We start from the raw sequence: 15,720 nt of genomic DNA, 5'->3' as shown, positions 1-15,720 counted from the left end.
TTATCTAACCCATTCAACATCTAAATTACAACATAAGCTCTAATACAAGGACCCAAGGCTTTGGGGGGCTGCCTAGAAATCTAACCACAAGGGTGAATACGGTTTCAAAAGGAAAACCCATTCCCAGTCAAGAGAAAAAAAAAAAATTGAAGTACCCTCTCTTTGTAACGTCAGAAGCCACATGCGCATACCTTCAAAAGGGGACCGAGGTGGCTGTTGGTTTCCCCTGTGCCGTGCAATCGGGTGTACGTTTCAGGTCCTTGAGTAGTAAGAGATGGTATCTATGAAAAAAAAATTAGAACTTATACTAAAACTTAAAAAAAAAAAAAAAAACTTATCTGTAGGAAATGTTCTACTGATTGTTAAGATCAAGTTCCACTCTAGGAATTTTAAAAACATTGATGAATTACAAGTTTTCCATTGTCATTGGCTTCCCCCAGTTCCTCACTCTGCCTGTGATTCTCTCTTTGGATCTCTGGGTCTTCATGTTTCTGACATAGCCTCTTTCCCTCTACCTCTCTCTCACTCCCTCCTGCTTCTCTCTCTCTCTCTCTCTGGTTCTATCATAGTCTTTGGGGTCTTTTCCCTTCTCCAGCTCTCTGTACCTCAACCTCTGTCGGTTCTGTCTTCTCTTTCTCTTTCCCTTTGTCCGTGGTTGCCTTTCATTTAAGCAATGCAATCATCAAAGTTCTTTTCCACGGCCATGCAAGACTTTCTAATGACTCACCTTCATGGGTGAGGAGTTACAGGTAGAATATGGGTGCTTGACTCACTATGTATTCATATGGCTCAGGATGTGCATGTTCTATGTGTGTGTGCACGTATATGAATATGTACATGTAGATGAATATCCAGATCAAGCTAATGTCTGAGACTTAAATTGAGATATATGTTTTCTTTGTTGGACTTACAGGTCACCAGAATGTCTAGTATATAGTATATAGTCTTGTTGGGGCAAGTACCTCCATATCTGTCTCTTTTTTTCTTTTTTAAGATTTTATTTATTTATTTGACGCTCCCCACTGAGCAGGGAGCTGATGAGGGGCTCAATCCCAAGACCCTGGGATCATGACCTGAGCCGAAGGCAGATGCTTAACCAACTGAGCCACCCAGGCACCCCAATATCTGTCTCTTTTCTAATTAAAAAAAAAAACTGATGAGGAAAGGCTTGGTTGCATCCACTGTCATACAATCAGAAGAAAAAACACAAAGTGATCTTCTTACCACCTTTGTCATCAAAACTACCAACACAAGTTGGTAGAGATTTGTTTTTTTTTTTTTTTTTTTTGTGAAATCTAGATGCCTAGAATTAAGCATAACGAAGCTTATAAGGTTCATGATCTTTTTTGATTTGGTTTAAAATATTTTTTAAGTTATAAAAGTAGCATATATTCATAGAAGAAATATCAAAAAACCACAATTTAAATGATAGTTAAAACAGTCATAATCAATAATAATATTTTAATCTTACCTTTCTAATTTTTTTTTACATTTTCTTTTTCTTTTACAAAAATAGAAACATATTCAATAAAGTATACTGAGCCCCTATTATGTACCAGATGCCCTGTTAGATAAATAGAGAACACAACAGACAAAAATTTCTACCCTCATGGAACTTAAAATCTTACTATTTTAAAAATTTATGTTTTTACCTTTTACTTTGCTGCATACATTTTCTAAGTCATTAAATACAGATCAATAATACATTTAATAGGTATTTGATATTTTATCACATTGATGCACAAGAACAGGGGTATTATTTGCTTTTATGGACCAAGAAAAGGCCAAAAAAAAAAAAAAAAAACCCAAACCAAACTCAAACCCAAAATCACATAGCAAGAATTTAGTATTTACTCTGAGTGAATAGTTATAAATGCTGTAAGGGATATATAGAAAAAAAGAACAAAAACAATTTTTAAAAATTTTTTTTAAAAGATTTATTTGTTTGACAGAGAGAGACACAGCAAGAGAGGGACCACAAGCAGGGGGAGTGGGAGAGGGAGAAGCAGGCTTCCCGCCGAGCAGGGAGCCCAATGCGGGACTCGATCCCAGGACCCCAGGATCATGACCTGAGCCGAAGGCAGACGCTTAACAACTGAGCCACCCAGGTGCCCCAAAACAATTTTTTTAAAGATGAGAGATGGCCCCAGTCCTCTAAGACATGACAATGGATAAGGGAGAGAGCATAATTACAGAAGAGAGACAATATCCATTACACACCTGCTAAGTGGGCATTAGTCTGTGCTTACTATGGTGTGTTATTATTAATTCAATGACAACAACAACAACTACTACTACTAATAATAATAATAATAATACAGCTAATGTTTATTACTATGTGCCAGGTACTACGTTAAGGACTATCAACCCATTTAAGACTGTAACAAACTTTAAGAAGAATATTTTTATGTATGAGGAAACAGAGGCATAGAGTCACAGTTATTTTCATGAAGTCACAGAGCTAGTAAATGATGAAGCAGTATTCCAAACCCAAGAAGTCTGTTTCCAGAGTCTTTGCTACTGATTATTATATTAGAGTTAAAAAAATGCACCATATTTTATCCTCAGAACACAAATCTTATTTATGTGGATAACCAAGAAAAATGGTACCAAGAACTCATTCCCATTATACAAACTACAAAGTATTTATTTCACAATAGAAAGACTGCTTTCCAGGGAAAGGTATAGTCTTTCCTTTTTCTGACATCTTATATGTGCATCATTATCTCTCCCCTAGCCTGCTTCAGCAGGTCTTACCCCATTGTATTCAGATTCTTTTGAGAAGTTATTGAAAGCTGTGGACTTCAACTTTCTCCAAAAAAAAAAAAAATGCTCATGTACACAGAATGTGTAGGCAATCTCAGAAAGTTCATGGACCTGAAGCTACAGAAGAATCCTCTAGGGAAATTTTTTTCAAACTTTAATGTTACTAAGAATCACCTAGGGGATTATTAAAACATAAATACCCCTGCTCACTCTCCTGCCCCCATCAACATAATAAATACTAATTCCAGATTAGTAAAATACATTTACTTCAAACATCCCAGGTTATTTAAATGTGGGGGCCTGAGGAACACCCCTGAATGCAGTTTTGGTTGCCAGTTGGAGAACCCAAGGCTGCTCAGTTCAAAATCCCTCCACCTACCCAGGGCTGGTCAGGTGGAGATTAGAGACAGTGTTTCCAAACCTGGGTGACAAAAGCCTTTTCCCTGATTCTAATCAAGAGAAAGAACTGAGGAACTAAACAGAAGACCTTTGACTTTACAAATAAGCAAGCCCTGGATCAGATGACCCATGAGTTTGGGTTCCCATATCCTCTCTCATTCTAATTAGGGAAGATGACCAGAACCATCAAGCCTTTGGCTCTTGGGCACAGTATGATCAGCCAATTACCTGACAACATGTCTCAGTAGCCTGATGTCCAAGTGAGTGTCCATGTTGTCCATCTGTCTCTATAGGGTCAGTAGCCAGCAGGGAGAAATCAAATGCCAGCTTCCACACATTCATTCTTCCTGGAGAACAAGCTGGAGATGACATGTTAGTGATGCTACGGGAGTCACTCATAGGAATGGGTGGATGTCATGAAAGGAATCAAACAGGTCAGCACCCTGAGACCAGAGTAACATGAAAAGGAGCACACTTAGATTTTTCTGTTCATGCCAAGGTTCCCCTACCATCACTTGAACTGGTTTAGGAATTCCTCTCTAAGAGACTTCAGAATGAACCCAATACCCAAGGGCAGTGTGACAGTAGAAAGAGCTTTGCAAAGTCAGAGCAAAACTCAAATTCCTGTTGTACCACCTTTTAACTAGGTAATCTGTGGCAGCTTTCTTAACCCCTCTTGAGACAGAGCAGGGACTGGGCTTGGGTCCTCTCAACTCTGACCTTGAAATCCAGCATTTCTTGGTAGCTGAAACCCTATGTGTCTTGAGTAGCATATTTTGCAGGAACGTGGAAGAAGCATGTTTGTCAAAAGAGGGACACAACCAGGAAGACTGGTGAAGACCAAACCAAACCAGTCTGCGCCAAGGTGGACCACAGGGCTGATGTGACTTTTCACCAACTTTCTCCCTCATTACAACACTAAAAATCACACCCAAGGGTGGAGATTTAACATGCTAATGACACATGCAGTGCATGATGAAGCATGTTTTGCCCACTGCGCCTAGATGCCCCACTTCCTGTATCCTCCATTCCTGCATGATTAGACATCACTCTTTTGTCACCTCAGCCTCTTTAGACACTTTCCTCAGCCTCTGTTCTGAGAGCCAGCCTGATGGACGCTTTCCTTTGTTCTGTCTCCCTTGTGTTCGAGCATAAGCCCCAAGAGCCTTGCCTGGAACTCCCATTGTCCTCTAGTAAATTTCTGTCCAAGAACCCCAGTCAGTAATAATCTGAGCATGTTTCCACAATGTTAGAATGGGGATAATACCTACTTCACAGGGTTGTTGTAAGGATTAAATTAAATAACATAGTGATGATACTCTGCAATGTGCTTATAGGGGATTGCTCAAAAGCTATGGTGACTTATATCATTGTTGTTAAAAGTCAGCTTCTGTTATATCATGTAGACAGCACACCTGGGTGGAACAGAGTTGTTCAGCAAACTCTCCTCTGCCTTGTCTCCAACCCCCAGTCTCAGTCAGACACAAGAAGAGCAAAAGGAGCCATTGATGACTGATTCCCAATTGTCAGCAAAAAATAAAAATAAAAAATAAAATAAATAACACTTCTTTTTCTGTTTGTTTTTTAAAGATTTATTTATTTTTCTTTTAATTTTATTTTATTATGTTATGTTAATCCCCACACATTACATCATTAGTTTTTGATGTAGTGTTCCATGATTCATTGTTTGCGTATAACACCCCGTGCTCCATGCAGTATGTGCCCTCCTTAATACCCATCACCGGGCTAACCCATCCCCCCACCTCTAAAACCCTCAGTTTGTTTCTCAGAGTCCATAGTCTCTCATGGTTCGTCTCCCCCTCCGATTTTACTAATACTAATCTTATTAGTACCCTGTATGGTCACTTTATAAGGCTAATGATGACCCATCAATCACCCTGAATTAAACAACTTGTTCTAAAGCCCAGCATGTATCATTTGTGTTGGTTCTCCTGGACCCCCAGAGCCCTGTACCCCATCCCAATGGTGGTCCCTCATGGGCAGGAACGCAGGCTTTAGCCAAAACATAACTCTGTCCCCAGCCCACGGCGAAAAGGCCTGAGCAAGTGCAGGTATCAGTGGAATTCTGTGGAATTCCTAGGTTTTAGCCTCCCCTTCTTCTAACACCTGACATGCAAATCACACTGCTAACCCAGCCATCTCTCAGCTTCATCTAGCACAAAGTGTAGGTAATAATATCTGTCCTTCTTATGTCTTAGGACTATGATGATAAAACTGAAGAAATATGACAAAATTCTTCAAAAGTGAAGCATTTTGAACAGTAAAAAGATACATTACTGATCTAAGGTAGTGGAAAAATATTCAGTAGATCTCAGCAGAGGCAGAGACATGACGGCTTTGATGGACACGTAAAAGTACATGCAGGGTTTCCTACAAGAACATCTGGGTCCTTTTATCCCCACCAGAATTTTAGAATAATCTCTGTTTCTTTAGGATGAACCCTGCATAGTAAAATTTCACCTTTGTTTCTTGCCAAGCTTTGAACCATTGCATCTGTAGGGGCCAACAGCGGGCTACCCCCAAATATGCTACTTTGGCATACTGATTATTTTAAATAAAAGTTACTTACAAGACAGCCAGTACAAAAAGAACACTCTGATGGCCCCCACCCCTCAACCTGCCTTTGTTTGCAGAAAGCAAAAAATAAATCTCCCTCTCTGTACGGCAGGTAAAGAGAATCTGTCCTTTATAGGAAATTTGAGCCAACGAGGCTTTAGAAACAACCCTTGTTACTTTTTTACCCTTTTACTTTCCCAGCCCAAATCCTGTTTAGAATCCTTTATCAACTGTAGCTCCCAAAGTTACATTTTCTTGTCCTGTCAATTCCTCAGAGATTTATCAGCTCCTTGTCCAAAAAGTGTAAAAACTGCCTGCCCTTGTCATTTCTTGAAGTCTCAATTTCTTTATTGTACCTCCATGTGCACTCTGGTTTGGTTTGGTTTTGTTTTAATCCTGTTAATCTGCCTCATGTCAATTTAATTCCTAAACCAACTGAAAACACCTTGGAGGAAAGAAGAAAGCTTCTTCCTCGCCTACATATACATCTTATGTGAGCGGAGTCTGCACTCGGCAGTGGCCATCACATCCCGAGGAGTCTGGTTCCTCCTCACACTGGCCACAGGTCTTCCAGGCCATCACCTCTGACCATGGCAGGGATGAGATCTGGCCAGTTTGCCTTTGGAGACACAGGTGTGCTCTTCATAACTTTCGAGAGGTATGGGACAACAATCAAGATACACACAAAGACAGGCCATAGAATTTGCAGATAAATTTAAAGACATAAGGCAAAGTGGCATTTTGGGGAGGCTGGCTCAGGATGTCTCTGATGGACTTTACTAGATAAAAGACAGTCTTTGTTTTGAAAACTGTATTTGAGAGGATAAAAAGAAGCTATAACATTCAAGATGAGATTTAAATGTGCAAATAAGGGCAATCATATCTTTAAGGGATGGCGTGGGGGTTTTTTTTGTTTGTTTTTGTTTTGGGGGCACAGATTTTCAATTTCTCATTGGGCATGTCATATACACATAATCATTCAAAACTGATGTCATATATTAAGGAATTTCCTTTCTATGTTTGCTCTTGCAGTTCTTTTTCCTACCAAGAACTATGGTCATGTCAAAATTCCCCTTTTAAAGTCCTCACTACTATTCATCATCCAATTTAAGCATCAACCTTGCATAAGCCTTCTTAACCATCCCTGCCAAAAGGTTCTCGGCTCACCTTTACCTCTCTAGCAGTTCTGCCATCAGATGACCTGCATCTTCTACGGCCTCGTATGAATGTTCATCCCTTTCTATACCATGTCACACACACCTCTTCAACAGTGCCTGGAACATCTTCGGTGCTCAGCGATATCTGTAGAATGAAAAGTTAATAAGACTATTTGCATAATGCTGTTAGTGTTGTCCCTGGCACATGGTATTCCTTAAATGTTAGCAATTACTCATATAAATAAGAAAACACTCCATATATTTTTGTGCCCAATTCTATGGTATCGTGTCCAATTCTATTCTATTCATACTTTTTTTTTTAAAGATGTGAATCATCTCCAGAGTCGTTTTTTTAAAGTTTTTATTTAAATTCCAGTTAACATAGAATACAATGTTAGTTTCAGGTGTACAATATAGTGATTCATCACTTCCACACAACACCTGGTGCTCATCACAACTACTTTCCTTAATCCCCATTACTTATTCAACCCATTCCCCCACCCCCCTCCCCTCCCCAGAGTCAATATTTAATGACTTTTATAGAAGGTACCAGAAATTCCAAAAAGAAGTGTAACTTCTATTCTGAGATTATGCATTTCGCCGCTGAAGATTCCATGTTTGCCAACTACAAAAGTGAGATAAAACAAACTACTATGTCTTTATATTTTAACTCGAATATCAGTACCTGATTTAAACAGTGGGTTTCAAACTTCAGGGATTTATGTAAACACGTATGTATGGGAACAATAGGGAAATACCTAATCATGTGAAATAGAAGGCTTGCTCACTCCCAAGTCAAGGACCTAGATCGATGTGTCATCTTTGTGTCCCCAAAACTTTACTTACAAGTACAAGGAGCTCAACACTCTCAAACTGAAGACACTAAAACGTTGTGTGTGAGCTGGCTGGCACTTCAGAGAAACAACTATGTGTCCTCAGAAAGCAGAAGGCAGATAGTCTCCCTACTTGGAAGATTGCTAGTAAGGAGATTCAGACTGGTCCACCTGCCTCCACATCTTATGCCTTCTTCCTCTACAGCATCTTGCTTTCCATGTCATTTTCCTTCATAATTAGGACCAGAGCCCTGATCAGAAAAGGAAAACTGTAAGTTTGTTAAAGAAAGGCAATTCTATGAAAATTTAAAAGGTCAGGTGAAAAAACCTTATATAAATGATCCTGGTTTTCCCAACTGATGGCAAACTAAAATCAGGTTTTTTTGTTGACTCAGAAATGTATGAAGTAAGACTAGATCTCAAAATTTTCCCTTGAATTTGTGCTCAGTGAATCACTCAAGTGTTGATCTTAAGGCTCTCTAAAGATGAAGAGGAGAGTGTGAGAACAATGCAATCACTACTGGAGCTCAGGAATGAAATTTGACAGGTAGGTATTAAAAGCATTCCCTTTTCCCAAGGAGATGGAGCATCCATAACCAGGACGTGCCTCCTCCCAAGCTCCTCTGAAATCCATTCATGATGAATAATTTCACAATTTTACAAACAGATCTCGACTGGCTCTGATTTCTATCTACAAGGCAAGGATAGATTTGGGAGTCAGATCAAAAAAGTTTATAAATTGTGCTCTGTCCCTGACACTTGCATAAGAGCCTGAACGAGTGACTTATTCTTTCTGAACCTTGGTTTCCTGTTTAATGTCATGCGGGTGATTATTCAACCCTCACAAGATTATCGTGACATTTTTAAAAATGATGAATATACGACATTTTACAACAGCAACAAAAAAATACTGGTCCCGTTGAGGGGCGCCTGGGTGGCTCAGTCGGTTAAGCATCTGCCTTCAGCTCAGGTCATGATCTTGGGGTCCTGGGATCGAGCCCCATGTCGGGCTCCCTGCTCGGCAGGGAGTCTGCTTCTGCTTCTCCCTCTGCCTGCCGCTCTCCCTGCTTGTGCTCCCATTCTCTCTCTCTCTCAAATAAATAAATAAAATCTTAAAAAAAAAAAAAATACTGGCCTGGTTTAATTGCTCAGGTAGTGTTGCTACATCTCAGGTCCAAAAATAGCTGAAGGAGAAGACATGCATGTCAGATAACCAGACAGTCATGGCAATTTGATAAATGCAACATTAATACCATCACAATGACGTGAGTTATGTATGCAGATGACTGTCTATGAGCAATGTTGCCAGTGAGAAAGAGCCAGGGGGTGAGAAACTGAAACATTTAAATCACATTCAGCATAAAAATGTGAGGAAAAGATATTAATGCTTACCACCTACCTAACAAGAATGTCATAGGCATTAATGAACTAGTGCTCATTAGCATTTTGAAACTCAGTGGAGGAAAGAATAATACACACAACATACCCCATAAGGCAGTGAATATAATCATATCATGTATAAAATGAGTTGTGTAGAAGCAATACATTCGCTCCTGACAAATGATCTGTGCTCGGGGTCCTGAATGCCACAGTACTCCCTCATTTGGTCCAAATCTTGCAAAGGTTCCCATCAAGAAAGTCTGCCCTGTAGGACAAGGCTGCAAATGTCAGTACCTAAATTTAAGTAATGGCTCAAAATCTTGGAAATTCCTCTGAACTCGCTCTCTCTCTCTCTCCCTCTTTCTCTTCTCTCTCTTAACACACACACATGGAGAGAATAAAGAAAGGTCTAGTCATGTGCAAGGCCAAATGTACATCCTCAAACAGCTGTCCCAAGAGCATCAGAAACATGCACAGGAAGGAGGCAAGAAAACCATTCAGAATTCTTGAAAAGTTATATGGGCAGTCTATAATCACCATCCCTTTAGTTCGGGCTTTTAGCTAAAGATCAGACAGGTTCAAAGGATGTGTGATGCCTAGGCCCAACTGCTTTCTGGGAGAGAATCGAAGTGGCAAATCATGAATTTCTAATGTTGTCTTCGTATTTGGGGCTGATGAACTATTCCCTTTACTGATCTGAGAGAAAGAAAGGTGTTGGAAATGGCAGTGACACACACATGTACGGAACTTTCCCACAACGGTGTCCTTTCATGTGCACCAAGATCTGCTGTTCTGTCGATTAATTCTGATTAGCACTGACCTCACTTTACAGATAAAGAAATCTAAACTCAGATTATTATGGCAGCTTGCCAAAAGTACATGACCAAGAGGGCTAGCACTCAAATCTCCACTCTACTTTTCATTTCATTAAGTTGCCTCCATTTGAGAAGTTTCCTCTGATTCTACACACTCCAATTTGCAAAAATAATAATGTTACCTTCTCCATGATGCTGAAACAGATAGAGCTGGCTAGATGAAATTGATTAGCTCTGCCTTTGAGTGCAGAGAGAGAGAGAGAGAGGTTATGGGGTGTGTATGTGTGGCGGGTTAAGATTAAAAAATGAAGGACTTCAGTCAAGAGAGAAAGCTCACTAGTTAGCGGACTTTGAGTGCTCAAACATTACCAGTCACCACCATTATTACTACAATAAGTCACCCTTGTAGACGTACTGCAGGTCACACATCCAAAATTTGACTAACACTGTCCCTATATGACTTATAAGCATAAGCTTATGACCATGCTCACAACACACCCCCCCACTCCACCCCCACACACACCCTGGCAATACGTTTTAGTAATTTCTTAAATGAACAAGTATCTGGCTTGCCAAAGATGCATTTTCTCCTCTCTCATTCTGTTCAAAATCTTTCAAGATGAGGTAAGGGATAATTTGCAGCTTGGATATCAGTATGTATTTCTAGTCCAAAGTCCTTTGCTTCATGGTACCTACATATTTGATGTGTTTGAAACTTCCCTTCACAGTCAGAAATTCTGAGCTAACTGCTTGAAGAAGTGAAAAAGTTTTAAAAATTTCAAATTTAAATGGAGTGAATAATTTTAGCGGCAATGATATTAAAAATGTGATTATTAAAGTAGGGAGTAAGAGTAAAGGTCTCCAGGAGCTCCATGGAAATAATCTCTGCTTCAGTTGTTTAAGTAAACGTGTATATGAACAACATATGAACCAGAACCTATATCCTCAAGGCTAGATATTAGAGTAGTCTGGATGCTCTCAGGACAGGGCTAGGAATACTAATTGCTGTTATTGTGATTTGTATCAATACATTCTAAACCTATGTTCATTCCTACTGAACAGATTTTATCTTAAAATACTCAAAATTTCTATTTCAGAAGCTCACAATGAGCATAACTAAAGTGGGAAGGTTTCTAGCAATCTTACTACAAATGAAGTCATGGTTAGAAGGTGCTAAACTGAATAATCTGTGCATATTTCAAAGAAGAAACGCTCAATTTCCTGATTGAATCCACCACTTATTTACGTTTATTTTTTGCCTGCCCTTGTTCGTAATGTTCTTAATATCTGCTTTATGGTAGCCTAGAGAACTTTCACACGCTTTTTAAATGATCATTAATCATAACCACCAAAGCTGCTGTTTCACCATTTCTGCCAAGGAGAGTTTCCAGGTTCACTTTAAATCGACAGCTCCAACACTGAAGGGCTGCAGACATATTCCCCAAATTCTAAAACCTCCTCCGGCATGGCCAAAAATCATGACATTCATCCCTACAAGCTTCTCTGTGTGCAGCAGAAGCCCACCACACCTACTGTCCTCAGTGTCACCGTCTTGTAATCTAGCAATCCCCTCACCTCATAAGGACAGGGCAAGCCTTTATTTGTGCTCGTCACTGGAGGAGGGCAAATAGTGGGGCACAACAAGGGGTTGCTGTCACTGGGGTCTTAATGTTTCTAGGACTGGATCACACCGGAAAACAATCAATAATTCCCAAGCTGCAAAGCCCCAGCTCTAAACACACACACACACACACACACACACACACACACACACACACACGGGCCCTTAGAAGGTGATACAGGCTCTCTCTGTAAGTTGCATCTCCCGAGTGCCCAGAGAGACAGACTGCACCAAAGGACAATGACTGTCCACTGCAGTTCTCATCCACTTTAAATTACCTTGCTCATGGGTCATCTTGGACTTCCTGGAGCCATCAGTAAGTCCGCAGCAAGTAAAGGGGAAATCATTCCAGAGAATGTCAGACTGCCCTAAAAGTTAACCCTCTCACCCTCACATTCCAGATACTTAACTAACAAACCCACTCTTCGCCTGGTCTTCAACCCCACAGACCATGGTGACAGGGTGTAGGATTTACCTGCTAATTTGGAAGTTTCTTTCATGGTTGGGGCTTGGAGAAGATGGAGGTCCCGGAGGGATGGAAGCATTCTGGAGGTGATACAGTTCCTGGGGAAGTTGGGCAGTGGCTTCTTTTTGCACAGTTCCCAAGTCAGAAGCTTCATATGCCCCCGTCCACCTGACTCTTCAACACACTTTAGCGCTTCCTCCCCTCACCCCGTACCCCCTCGCCTCTGATCGCGCCCCGCCGCTACTTCTCCACTCACGACGCTGTGGTGGTCAGCCAAGTGGAGCGGCCTTTGTGTGCGGAATTCCTTGTCACCTCCAACGTGCTGATCTTCAGCTCAGCTCCTCCAGCCCCGAAGCGTGTAGCTTTGTTACTCTTGCTGAGGAGTTCCAGGGTCCCGCTGCTCAAAGTACCCCCGGGCTTCCACTCTTGCTCGGCTCCAGTTGCCAGCTCTGCGCCGGAGGCGCTCCGGGAGAGGAGGGAGTGGCAGCAGCCAGGCCTCGCCGCTTTAGGTGCGGGCGTCCCCGGGGCGGGGCCCTGGGACCGCGGGACCCCGCAGGAGCCGCCACCGCAGGCGCCCGGGGCGCCGAGGACCCAGAGCCCCGCGCCGGCGAGGAGCGCGCTCAGCCCCGGGTGGAGTTGCGCCCCGCGCCCACTTTTCCCATCGCGGGGGCGGAGAGCCGCGGAAAGGGGCCCGGAGCGGCGGCGGCGGCGCGGGGCTTTGCGCTGGCCGGCTGCGGGGGGCAGGCGCGCAGGACCCCAACTCCGTCCAAGTTGGGCTGCGGAGGGGGCGGGCGGAGGCGGCGGGCGGAGGCGGCGCCGGGCGGGAGGCGGGGCGCGCGGAGCCAGGCGCCGCCACATGGACTGGCGCCCGCTTTTCGGGATTCCCGGGTCGTCGCCTGCGGAACCCAAGCGGGGGCCAGGAGTGGTGGAGGCTCCCGCTCCGTGCCCCGCTCTCCCCTTGGCTGGGTTGCGGGTTGAGAGCGGGCTGTGAGCGTCAGGGACCCTTCCCCTCCTGCTCTCCTCCTCTCGCTTTGTTCCCTTCTGTCCTCTCCACCAGGAGTCCAGATTTACTCTGCAGCCAGGACTCTTGGCAGCGTCTTTGGGAGGAGAAGGATCTAGGGATTCCTCTTCTTTCCCCTTAGTGTCTGTGAATTGGCACCTCGATCCAACCCAGAGCACAGGCAATGTATCTGGGCCCCGGAGAGACGCCAGAAGGGCAGTGGAGGGAATGGTGTGGGATTGTGTGTAAGACAATAGATAGATGATTGATAGATATAGATAGATGATAGATAATAGATCTTAGAGTTAAATAGAAATATATCTATCCAAGATCGATCGATTTATCTATCATCTAACTCTCCAATGATGATGATGGTATGTGTATTTAGAGGTTTCTCCCATTGGTGGCCATGCTTTACTCTTTCCCTGATTTTCTATAATATTCATTCTAAAGCCAGTCTTTTTGTATGGCATATTTGGAAGAGCACTTTGCTACTAACCGTGTTCTAAATATTTTGTGGGCATACACTTCCACATCTTCCAGAACAAGACAAAGTGCTGGGTGAAACAAAAAAAGGAACTCAAACTGTGGGCTTGGGACCATTTTGGTTTTTGCCCAGTGTTATAAATCCAATGGCTTAGCACAAAATCCGAGATTTCATAGGTAATCAATCAGTAATATACTAGAGGCGTATTGATTGCATCCATTATACCTGTTTTATAAATTCACCGTTTCCTTGTATCAGTCCTTACCCTTCTAGCATGAGACATGCCTTCTGAAGTCTTGGGATGAACTTCCATACAGTTTACAGCCTTCTATGTGTGTTTAAGTCTGCTACTAATTTGCTGTGAGAACTCAGAGAATCATCATGCTTGGTTGCCTAAACTTGAAAATGAAAGGGTTTCTGTTGAAGAACTGTCTAAAAAATAAAGAACTAGTACCCAAAAAAAAAAAAAAAAAAAAAAAAAGTCAGCATCATGAAGGACAAAGAAAGTGAAGATCTGTCCCCAGTTCAAGGAAATTTAGGAGACATGAAAACAAAGGGTGTGATCCTGGACTGGTTCCTAGACCAGGAAAAGGTCATCAGTGAATCAACTGGCAAAATTTGAATAAGGTCTATAAATCAGTTGACAGTATTATATCACATTTAATTTCCTGGTTTTGAAATTGTACTGTGGTTGTATAAGATGTTTATTTTTATGGAAGCTGAATAAAAGGTATGTAAGAATTTCATTTTTGCAACATTTTGTAGTCTGGTACTATTTTCAGAGGAAAATGAAAAAAATTGGCATGAAAAAAATATAATGAAAGGATTGGATTAAATGACCTTTAAAACTTTTTTGAGCCTAGAATTCTTCCATTGTATAATATAAGATCTTCCAAGCCAGTTCTCCTGCTGCTGTTATTATAAAGTTCAAATGGACATTTTAGGGAGGAAAAATGACTTTACAAATTGCAAACTATTTCTTAAATTCCACAACTTTTCACATAGACAGTTTATTTTTAGAAAGGTGAAATACCTTCAGATGTCTTCACAGCCTTGACAAAACTAATAACACACCTGTTAATAACACAGGTAGCACCCAATATTCAATAAATGAGTGCCAGAAAGATAATAGCTGTAATAATAAAATGGTAAAAATTCTTCTAAATATATATTTTGTTTCCTTTGTTTTAACTTCATTGAAAAATATAATTTCTGGACCTACGCTGGGACTACTTTAAAGAAAACAGAGTAACTGTTAGTCATAATTAAAACCTTTTTTGACATGACTTCTGTAAGATGTGTTTTTGGAAGTATCTTCTGAGTTATTCTTTAGACCGATCTAAGATGAGCAAATGCAGGCCAAGCAGCCGGCACAGCCATTAAATTTCAGTGTTTCCATGAACAAGAGTGTCCTAAATGGTAGACTAGTTTACTCATTAAAGGAGCCTGGAATATTCTTCCAAAAAATACCTTTACTATTCATGAATAAGGGCTTATCCTTGGAAAACAGACCTGTACCCTGCGAGTAAAACAAAGTACCTACCAGTTGTGGTTTATACACAGGAGAAAAGAACCCGTGGTTCTCCTTCCTCCCCCAAGCCACAATTGCTCTTTGTTAAAACCCAGAAAACCTGTTTCTCCCTTCTCTCACAATGATTTCAGAAATTTGAGAGTTTAGAGTCTGTTCTAAAAGCCTTCCTACCTCCTTTCTAGCCATGATAGATGTGTGAAAATAATTTCACAGCTGGGAAACAGGATTAAGAAGTCAAAGTACAAGTAGGTCCCTATACAAATATGGAACTAGGTAAAGCAAAGGAAAAAAGAAAAAAAAAAAAAAGAATAAATAAATTGGAAGGGTAAGGACTAATGTTGATTTTGAAATAATATTTTTAATATTCTTGTCCTAGATTATTGATTATCTGCCTAGTGTAAAAACAAGAATGGATATCCACACTGAAATAGCTCCCAGAGAAAATTGGTAAAAATACAAATGCTTTGGTTTGTTTTTGTTTTTGTTTTCCTCCATATAAATGTTACTTTCCCCAACCTCCCAAATACATGTTCCTACACCATTCACTTAAAGAGGTGGTCCAAAAGATTTACTGAGGATAGGCATTTTTTTAAGTGTATTTAAAAAATGAAACTATATTTTGCAGAATAGTTGTGGATTTACAGAAAAATTGTGGGGATCCTCAAAGAGTGGGATATGAAGGGGGGCG

General features: G+C 41.2%; 1 long non-coding RNA gene across 5 annotated transcripts in view; it reads right to left on the bottom strand.

Annotated features, from left to right (window-relative positions):
* Positions 1 to 12,774, bottom strand: part of LOC118534024 (uncharacterized) — a 39,874-nt gene extending 27,100 nt beyond the window's left edge. Inside the window, exons 1-4 of one of the 5 annotated variants that reach the window (XR_004916473.2) lie at positions 12,024 to 12,774; positions 6,910 to 7,044; positions 3,394 to 3,608; positions 192 to 281 (exon numbers count right to left, since the gene is read on the bottom strand). This is a non-coding gene — a long non-coding RNA (uncharacterized LOC118534024). Of the gene's footprint in view, positions 1 to 191; positions 282 to 1,930; positions 3,609 to 6,909; positions 7,045 to 12,023 lie in introns of those variants that run through there. The other 4 variants (XR_013449632.1, XR_004916472.2, XR_004916474.2 and 1 more) reach the window with 4 other exon arrangements.
* Between the last annotated feature and the right edge of the window lie 2,946 nt (positions 12,775 to 15,720).

This window comes from Halichoerus grypus, chromosome 7 (genome assembly GCF_964656455.1).
Source record: "Halichoerus grypus chromosome 7, mHalGry1.hap1.1, whole genome shotgun sequence".
NCBI classification, from domain to species: Eukaryota; Metazoa; Chordata; class Mammalia; order Carnivora; family Phocidae; genus Halichoerus; species Halichoerus grypus.
Note: the sequence above shows the minus strand (reverse complement) of the source record. Positions and strands in the feature narration are given on the sequence as shown.